This window comes from Canis lupus, chromosome 16 (assembly GCF_048164855.1).
Source record: "Canis lupus baileyi chromosome 16, mCanLup2.hap1, whole genome shotgun sequence".
Classification (NCBI taxonomy): domain Eukaryota; kingdom Metazoa; phylum Chordata; class Mammalia; order Carnivora; family Canidae; genus Canis; species Canis lupus.
This window is the reverse complement of record NC_132853.1, coordinates 29,736,133-29,744,845: the sequence shown is the minus strand read 5'-3', so window position 1 is coordinate 29,744,845 and position 8,713 is coordinate 29,736,133.

Here is an 8,713-nt window from a genome sequence, read left to right as displayed (position 1 = left end):
TTGGCTCACCTGCTGGTTTTTCCAAGTCTCAATGAAGACACACATTTTTCAGCCTCACCTTTTAAGATCTTCTCACTGAAACTGTGGATGAGATTATTTGGGGCATTGTTTTAACAATGATCAGAAATATCTGGCCAATTGGCCCTTGATTGATCCATAGCATTTGGATTATTTCTCTCGCATAGTTGGTTATTGCCAAGCATTGAAAATACAGCAGCAGGCTGCCATGGCAAATATTCTCACCAAGTTGCACCCAGAAACTTGGACACCTTAACCTTGCTCCTTCCTCCACTGCCTGCATGTTTACATGTCTTCAGTGCATTTCTGCATGTGCTGTCCTGTTTCCCTATTCCTTTATCTCCACACTCACAAAGCTCCTCCCTTACCCCTGCTCCGTCTGGCTGAGATCTGAGGTTTCTTCTGTTTTTGAGAACACTACAAAGAGATTACTTCAGTCCCAGGAACCTGCACGAAGGTTCTCCTGAATTCCCAAGGACAGAAAATATGCTGCTTTGGACCATGTTTTTGTCTCATGCTGTTTTACAGAATTCTTTTAGATAGCACGCACGCACGCGCAAAGACACACCCACACAAATTCAACTCTTTATTGGCATGTTTGTGGTCGGCTTTCCTGACAGCCTCAGAGGGCTGTTTTGTTGTCCTGGCCAAACGTGCTGTGTTCCCTATGTAAATTGAGATCTTTCTAAGCAAACCATTACTTTCTTTTCCTAATTCTGTCTTTGAATAAAAGTTTACCTTCTTTTTCAAACCAAACAGATAACATTGTTCTTTAATATCCTCTTTCTTCTATGAACACTCCTGGGGAGGTACTGGGGGAGGGACAGAAGAGGGAGGCCTTTCAGACTCAAGCTGCTGGGTAAGAAGCATGCCTTCTCTGAATGCTTTGCCTTTTGATAAGCTACACCAGCCAACAATACCCAGTATTTCCATCTGCCACGGAGAAATAACTACTCTCTCCCTATAATAATCATTTTAAAAATTATGTTAGGGAAGTAGGCAAGTTTAAACCAAGAGTTTCTTATCAATTTACAGTGAAAAGAAAAAAAAAACCCTCATTAGGAAATTCTCTTGCCCGGTATCATCTGTCAAGTAAGTGAGATCTTCGTAATAATTTCTTGACTGTATAAATTCATTTCCTCTTCAAAGAGCCTGTGGCATTCTCACATTTGCATAATGCTCCTTGTTCTGTCAAATAACAACAGCAATAATAATAGTGCTTCTTATTCTGTCATTGTTCTGGCAATTACTGAATTAAGTTATAGACCACAGAAGGGCCTAACACTGTATTAGATACAGACTAGAGGAAGTTAAGCACCAGGTATACACTCTTCCAGATCAGATGCTCTAAGTCAAAAGCAACTGCCTCTTTTTTTTTTTTTTTTTTTTTTTTTTGGCCATCACGTCCTCAAAACATTTCACAGCTCCTAGCACAAATGCCCATGAAAGGGTGATAAACTGATGAAGAGATCACATAACATCATGTTAACTCCCACAAATTGTTTAATTTCTCGATAAAGAGATGGACTCGAGGACTCGATGGCCTTTCCAAATGCCTGCCAGCCTGAGGCTCCTCTCTAAAATGGCTCAGATGAAGCTCAGTTTGTCCCTTTGGAGTGCCTCAAAAGTATTCCTTTACACTTCATGAGAAGTTTCACCAGCAACCCCACACACTGTCTTCAGAATGCTCTGATTGAAGTCAGCCCCCCACCAGAAGGAAGCAAAGAGCCTGGGGAGAAACCCACTCTACCTCATGGGGCAGCCTGCGCTTCCAGACAGCCAGCACTTATGTGTGTGTCGCCATAGCACGCCCCATGACTGAGCAACACAGACACTGATGTGTACATCACCTATCCCAGCTGCACCCTCTGAGTCTTCTGGACCCAGAAACCCTTCAAAAGTCTTGTCCCAGTGCCCAATAAGGCCAATTTTTGTACACATCATTTTCCCCATCAAGCTTTTGATAACTGCAATGTCCTGTATGTTTATAAAACACTTTCACAAGCACCATCCTATTTGAGCTTGACAAACAGCCCTGTGAAGTGATCAGAGCAAGCACGTTTATCTCTGTTTTACAAATAAGAGGCTTGAGTCTCAGTAAAGGGAGCTCTAGGGCCCAGGAATCCTGACTTTCCAGGATGCGATATGCCATTGACTTAAGAATTATGGGAAAGGAAAAACGATGTCCAAATTGTCCAGTGGAAGCTCACTCTCTGGAACAGGCCCCCTGTGGAGATAGACATGCAAGGGATATACACAGATAATGACAATAAAGCACAGAGACCCTTTCCCATGAGGCCCATGTTCTAGCTTAGAGTCACTCCGTGCTGCTGCAAGAAACTTTTTCTCTCTGAACTTAGAAATGAAGACATCTATCAAATGTGTAGGATCTTTTCCAGCTTTGAAATTCCAAGAATCTAAAATAGTCACGCTGAGTACCTGTCATATATGAGTAGAGATTCTTCTCAGAGTGTTTCTGGCTTGTGATGTGTCTTGTGCTATCCTTGGTCTTCTCGGAGGGTGAGTGGTGGTAGATAAGTGGCATGTAGGCTACCATAGCTACAGGAAAGTGGAGAAAGAAAGTAACTGAGGAATCTGTGCCCAGCATCCCTTCCCAATGCCATTACCCCCAACCATTCCTCCTTCTGCCTCACTCTGACCGCAGTCTCTCCCAGAAATGAGTCCCATCTATCTCAATTCCTGTGTCCTTGGCTGTCGTGGAATCACAGTGGATGGGGTGTGGAATATCTCTTGGCCCTTCCCTGGCACCCTGACTTGGCACCAGCACTGCTCTCCAACTGTTCTCTCAGGTCCTGCCCAATCACTACCCTAAGATCCCTTCCCTAGAGTGGCCTGGAATTAGCCAAAGCATTGCACAACTCCAGGGGCACCATTATTAAGTATGGGATGTACTCTATTAGCCATTTCCCAGAATCCAGGAGTGAAGCAAGCAGACATTTCACCAGACAGCAAGCCTCCAATGGGCATCTCTTCTGGGGTATAAGGGAAGTTGAGAGATGGGCAGAGGACAGAATATGGGGCCTCCACTTATATAGGATATTTATCACACCGCTGTGGGCCCTACCTTGAAGAATGGTACTGGACACTCATTTTACTCTTTCAAGTTTGGGGCCACTTGAGCACCAGCTGGACCTCACTTGGGCCATGTTGGTCTGGCTGGAGCCAAGTGCCAGGCATTGTCTTCCCTGTGCTCTCAGTGAAGCCTGTGGAATCAGGGCAGCATCATTCCCTGACAAACGTTCAGTACATTTCCTTGGGTCCCAGGAGGCCTGATACTGAAATGTTTTCCTCCCCATAGTTATATTTTCCTTGGTTGAAAAAGTTTTGTTTTGGAAGTTGCTACCCTGTCGAGGTAATGAGTCAGTTTGGGAGGCCGTGCAGAGGGGAAAATGCACATCACTGGCAGTGGCTGAGAGGTTGGGGGTGAGAGAAAATGGGAGATTCCGGGTGGGAGACATAAGTCCACACCCTCTCCCATCTCTCGCCCTCTCAGAACAAACTCAGCCCCTCCTTCTCAGCTGGGGGTTTCTTTACGGAGGGCAGGGGCCAAGTCCATGACTTGCTCCTGGGGAAGGATACATAGGCAGGAAGGAAGCTAACATCAGGGGTCACCTTTAAAAAAAAAAAAAGATTTTATTTATTTATTCATGAGAGAGACAGAGAGAAAGACAGAGACATAGGCAGAGGGAGATGCAGTCTCCCCACGGAAAGCCCCATGCGGGACTTGATTCCAGGACCCCAGGATCATGACCTGAGCCGAAGGCAGAAGCTCAACTGCTGAGCCACTCAGGTGTCCCAAAGGGTCACCTTTTGAGTGCGTTTTAACCTTCCACTTTCTGTGGAAGTTGGTAGCATTATCATCCACATTTCATAGACTGGAAAACTGAGACTCAAAATCAAGGGACACATCCCCAATATCCCACAACCAGCAAGCAGCAGAGCTGGGATTGGAATTCAGAGTCTCGTGCTTATTATGCCATATGGTCTCTCTAAAAGACTCATTCCTTTCCAAAGAATCAGACCCAGGTGACTCAAGGAAGGGACAAGAAGACCCAGCTGGAGAGACAACTGAAATTATCTGGCTCAGAGCCAGGGGTGTAATGTTGGAAGAGGGAGGAGAGGAGGCTTAGGGACTGGGACCACCCTCACCTTTCCTTTCCATCCTCTCCCCGCAATTTCTCTACCCTATACATTTTCTTCACGTGGAGAGAAAAGTCCTAGAGATACAAAAAACACATAGAGACACACCAACACACTCAGATTCCCTCACACACACACAGTCACACACACAATACAAACACCCCAGTCCGCACCAGCACAGAGGCACACACATCTGGAGGTAAATCTCAGGATTCAAGGGTTGGCCTCACGCCAGCTCTGAGCCCCAAGTAGCCCACTGAGGAGCCCTGGTCTGCTTCACTTTGGGAGGTCAAATCAATGAAAGAGCCTGGTAGTTTAAAAAAGAGAAAGGGAGAAAAAAAGAACACCAGCACCTCTCATGATGGGAGGTCAGAGCAAATGAAACCAGGAGGAGGGGGTCGCGGTATGGGGGCTGGGGCGAGAGCATGGGGGTGGGGAGCCTGGTGCTGGCAGCTGAATTCCTACCCTGGCCCAGCTCCAAAAGATTAAAATAGAGCTCTTAGAGTGTCCCCTCCACAGACCAGCCTGCCAGGGGCCAGACAATACGTGGGTTTGTGCTCCAGCACAGGCCTCCAGAGAGGTGATGTTTTTACCCGGACAGCTAAAGGCACAGAGGCAGGTCTAAGCAATTCCAAGGCTCCTTTGGCCAGCAGTCCCAGAACAGGCCACAGCGGAGGGGAGAACAGCCGGCTGCTAGGACGCACACAGATCTGCTCTTTTCTCTCCTCACCCCAGGGCAGGCCACTGTACTCACACTTCTCCATTTTAGCCACCCTCCAAACGCCCAACTGGCAGGGCTGTGTGGGACGAAGTCTTAGCAAATTTGTTATACTTTAATTGGAAAAAAAAAAAAAAAGTCTCAGCATGCCTGTAAACAGGCAGCTCTACTAATAAGTGACAGACAGGACATCCCTTGGGGTTATCTGAAATAGTCAGATGAGTACAGATACCTCATTTTCCTACCCAAGGAACATAATTTCCCCAGAAGGAGGCCCCACCGGCTACTTCCTTGGAATTTTCGAAGACATTTGACGGCCGGGAATCAAATCCAATATCTCAGACCACTAACACGGAAGGATGAAGACAGGTATATGTCAGCTAAGTACACAGGCTTAGTTGTGGAGTTTGTCAGACGTGGGTTCTAATCCTGACCCTATCACCTAGCAGCTTATTGAACGTGGGCAGATTCATCTTTCTGGGACTTAAGTTCTTTATTTCTTAATAGCATCTACTGATGTTCATAAGGGTTAAATGAGAAAATGCATAGAAAGCAGTCAAACCCATGCCTGGCATATATCTAGCAAATGTTAGCCAAAAACAAAACAAAACAAAACAAATTCCTTCCTACCAGGTCGCCCATAACTAGGATGAAAATATAATTTATCACTCAAACCACAACACTTTTGATGGTGAGACTAGGCACTAAATGGACTCTCGGCACACTAGCCAACCAGGAGCTATCCAGAGAAAAACTGAGACATGTGACCCCCCCCCCCCGCTCCCCCACACACACACTTTGTATAACTTTCCGAAGGGTCTGTCTGTACATAACATTCCATCAAATTAATCCCTTTAAAAATGGCTCTAAGGTTTACTCTATACAATGAAGTCCACTGGGAGTCACACCCCTTTAGAGTATGCCTATGATACTCATATATAAAATTACCACTTAAAATATTAAAATATAATTGTATTATATATCTGAAAATCATAAAGTTGTAATCAAGTGATAAGAGGTAAGAATCAATTTGATTTGGATGGAGGTCTGAAAATTGATAAAATTCTATTGCCATCTTAATTGTTTCTCTTCTGCCAACTGGGCAAAGTAGTTGCTATTCAATTTTAATGGAAACACTCCTCCTTCCAGTTCACAGAACAGCAACAGCAATATTCCAAAACAGCGAAGTTCAAGAGCCACAACCTTAAAGAATCAATATCCCTTAGCGGGATGGGCAAAAGAGGCACAGGGGAGCGGGAGATCACAGGGAATGAATAAGTCACAGGAATAAAGAGCATAGAATAGGGAATATAGTCAATGATATTGGAAAGCATTGTATGGAGACAGACACTAGCTACACCTGTGGTGAGCATGGCAATGTATAATGTATAAACTTGTCGGATCATCGTTGTATACCTGCAACTGATGTAATATTGTGTGTCAACTATAATCAAATTTAAAAAAAAAAAGAAGCAGCACCCCCAGAAAGCAAGGATGGGGGGCAACTATCATGGTCATGACATACCCTCTTTAAACAGCTTTAGCCATTCGAGGACAACCATCACGATGTAGGAAACCTGAGTTTCTCACCCCGTATCTCTCCATGGAGCTGCTTGAGTGTCCTCAGGGCATGGCAGCTGGCTTCTCCCAGATCAAGTCATGAGAGAGAGAAAGAGAGAGAGAGAGAACAAGCTATCCAGTGTGCCCAGGATTAAGGACACTGGACTTCCTTTTTTGAAACCAAGATAGTGCCAGGCACACCACCAAGCGGATTGCCTTGAGGAAAGAAGAAAGCACCCGAGAAGTATCCAAGGGCTCCTCAGCAAAAGACTGCATCCAACAGCTTCAGTCTATCAAAAAGAATCTTTACACCCAGTGTCAAAACCAGACAGTTCTCCAAAAGAAAGTAATCCTCATCAGTCAGAGGATATTTGGGTCTTCAATGCAGAAAATTCCTGAGCATCTTTTTGTGTGCGGCTGTTTTAAAGTACACCCTTGATTGTAAACCTCTGGAATCTTCCACTCAACCCAGCCAGCCCTTCTCTAGTGGGTGCCATTGGGATTTGCCCTCCTGGGTTTCTGGAGACCCCTCCAATATAAAGTCCTAAGTCATCTCTTTCTGGCTGTATTTGTTTGTTTGCTCTTTGATAAAAAGAACAGTGTCTTCCTCTAAAGTGTTTTTCTTGCATTACATACATTTAAAGCATATTTGGAAAGCTGTGTGGTTTACAATGTAATTTCCTCTTTTAATTATCTCAAACTGTGTGGTGGGCACTGCGATGGTGCCCATTTTCCTTCTGAAGACACCCAGTCTCAAAGAATATAGTCAGTTGGTAAAGAACTAAGAAATTCAGACTCAGGTCTTCTGGCTTTATATACTATGCTCTCTATACTGTGTCATGCCTCAGCAGTGCAATCCATTTATTTGATTTAATGAGGAGTGGTAATCTAGACATGGTAACTCTTCGCATTTCAGCCAAGTCAATTAAAACACACAGACACACATTTACACACATACTCACCAAAACACATAGACCAACTTCCATACCAGGTCTCTATAGAGTAGCCCACCCTACGCCACCATCCTAATAGTGAATGGATGTATTTTCTGGGTTTTACTTCAGCCACATTGCCACCTTAGGAAATCAGCTACTGTGTAAACAAAATAGAATAATGGCTTAGAGGGGCACCTGGATTGCTCAGTGGTTGAGTGTCTGCCTTTGGCTCAGGTCATGATCCGAGGGTTCTGGGATCGAGTCCCACATCAGGCTCCTGGCAAGGAGCCTGCTTCTCCCTCTGCCTATGTCTCTGCCTCTCTCTGTGTGTCTCTCATGAATAAATAAATAAAATCCTTTTTTAAAAAAAGAATAATGGCTTAGAGAGTTGGTTTAAGGGAAAGAGGACAGTACATGGTTTATCACACCATTAACCAGCATAAAAGAATGTAAAGCATGCTACCAAGTAATCAAAATCCCACTTTGGGAAATCTATCTAATAGAGACAAAAGCACAAGTAGATATGGATATTTGTACAAGATGCTTTATTGCAGCTTTGCCAGTTATGGCAAAACTACTTGGAAACAGCCTGAGTGTCCACAAATAGAGAAACATTTGGACCAATTATGCTGCCTCTATAGCACTATTATCAAGGATGAGCAAGAGCCACTTATACTGACCTAGAAAGCTCCATGATGGGTTGAGAAGGAAGGAAAGAAGAAACGGGGAAAGTGGATAAAATGATAACATGCATTTTATGATCCAGTCTGCTATAAGTGATTTTTTTTTTACATCCTATCCATGCATACATCTACTGTTACAGATACTCATAGAAATAAATATGGAAAGAAACATAGATTGTGGCTTCAGAGTTTGGACTTGAGCAAGGAAAGGGGGAGATTATTCACATTTTTGCACACCTCTGAATTATTTGACTTGATAAAAAGAGCACATATTATTTCTGTAATTTAAGACAATAATAAAGTAGATCAGGATACAAATAAACTAAGGCTAGAATTTCGCCATGTATGATTGGAGCAAAGAGAACTCAGATCCCTTCTCTTACTTCTTTGAGTTCATCCGAATGCACTCTTTTACTGGGCCCCAGACACGGACATCTGTTTGGAGCAACTTCACTCTCCACTCTCTACATTGGTTTTTAAAACGGCCACCTCTGTGGGATGTTCCAACTTTAGTTGAGACCCATCCTCCCCACCCCCACATCTCCCTCCACCCACTCATACCCAAAAAAGACTTCAGTCCCTGCCTAAAAGGCCAAGAATAAATCCTTTCCACCCCAATTATTCTGCCGATACATCAT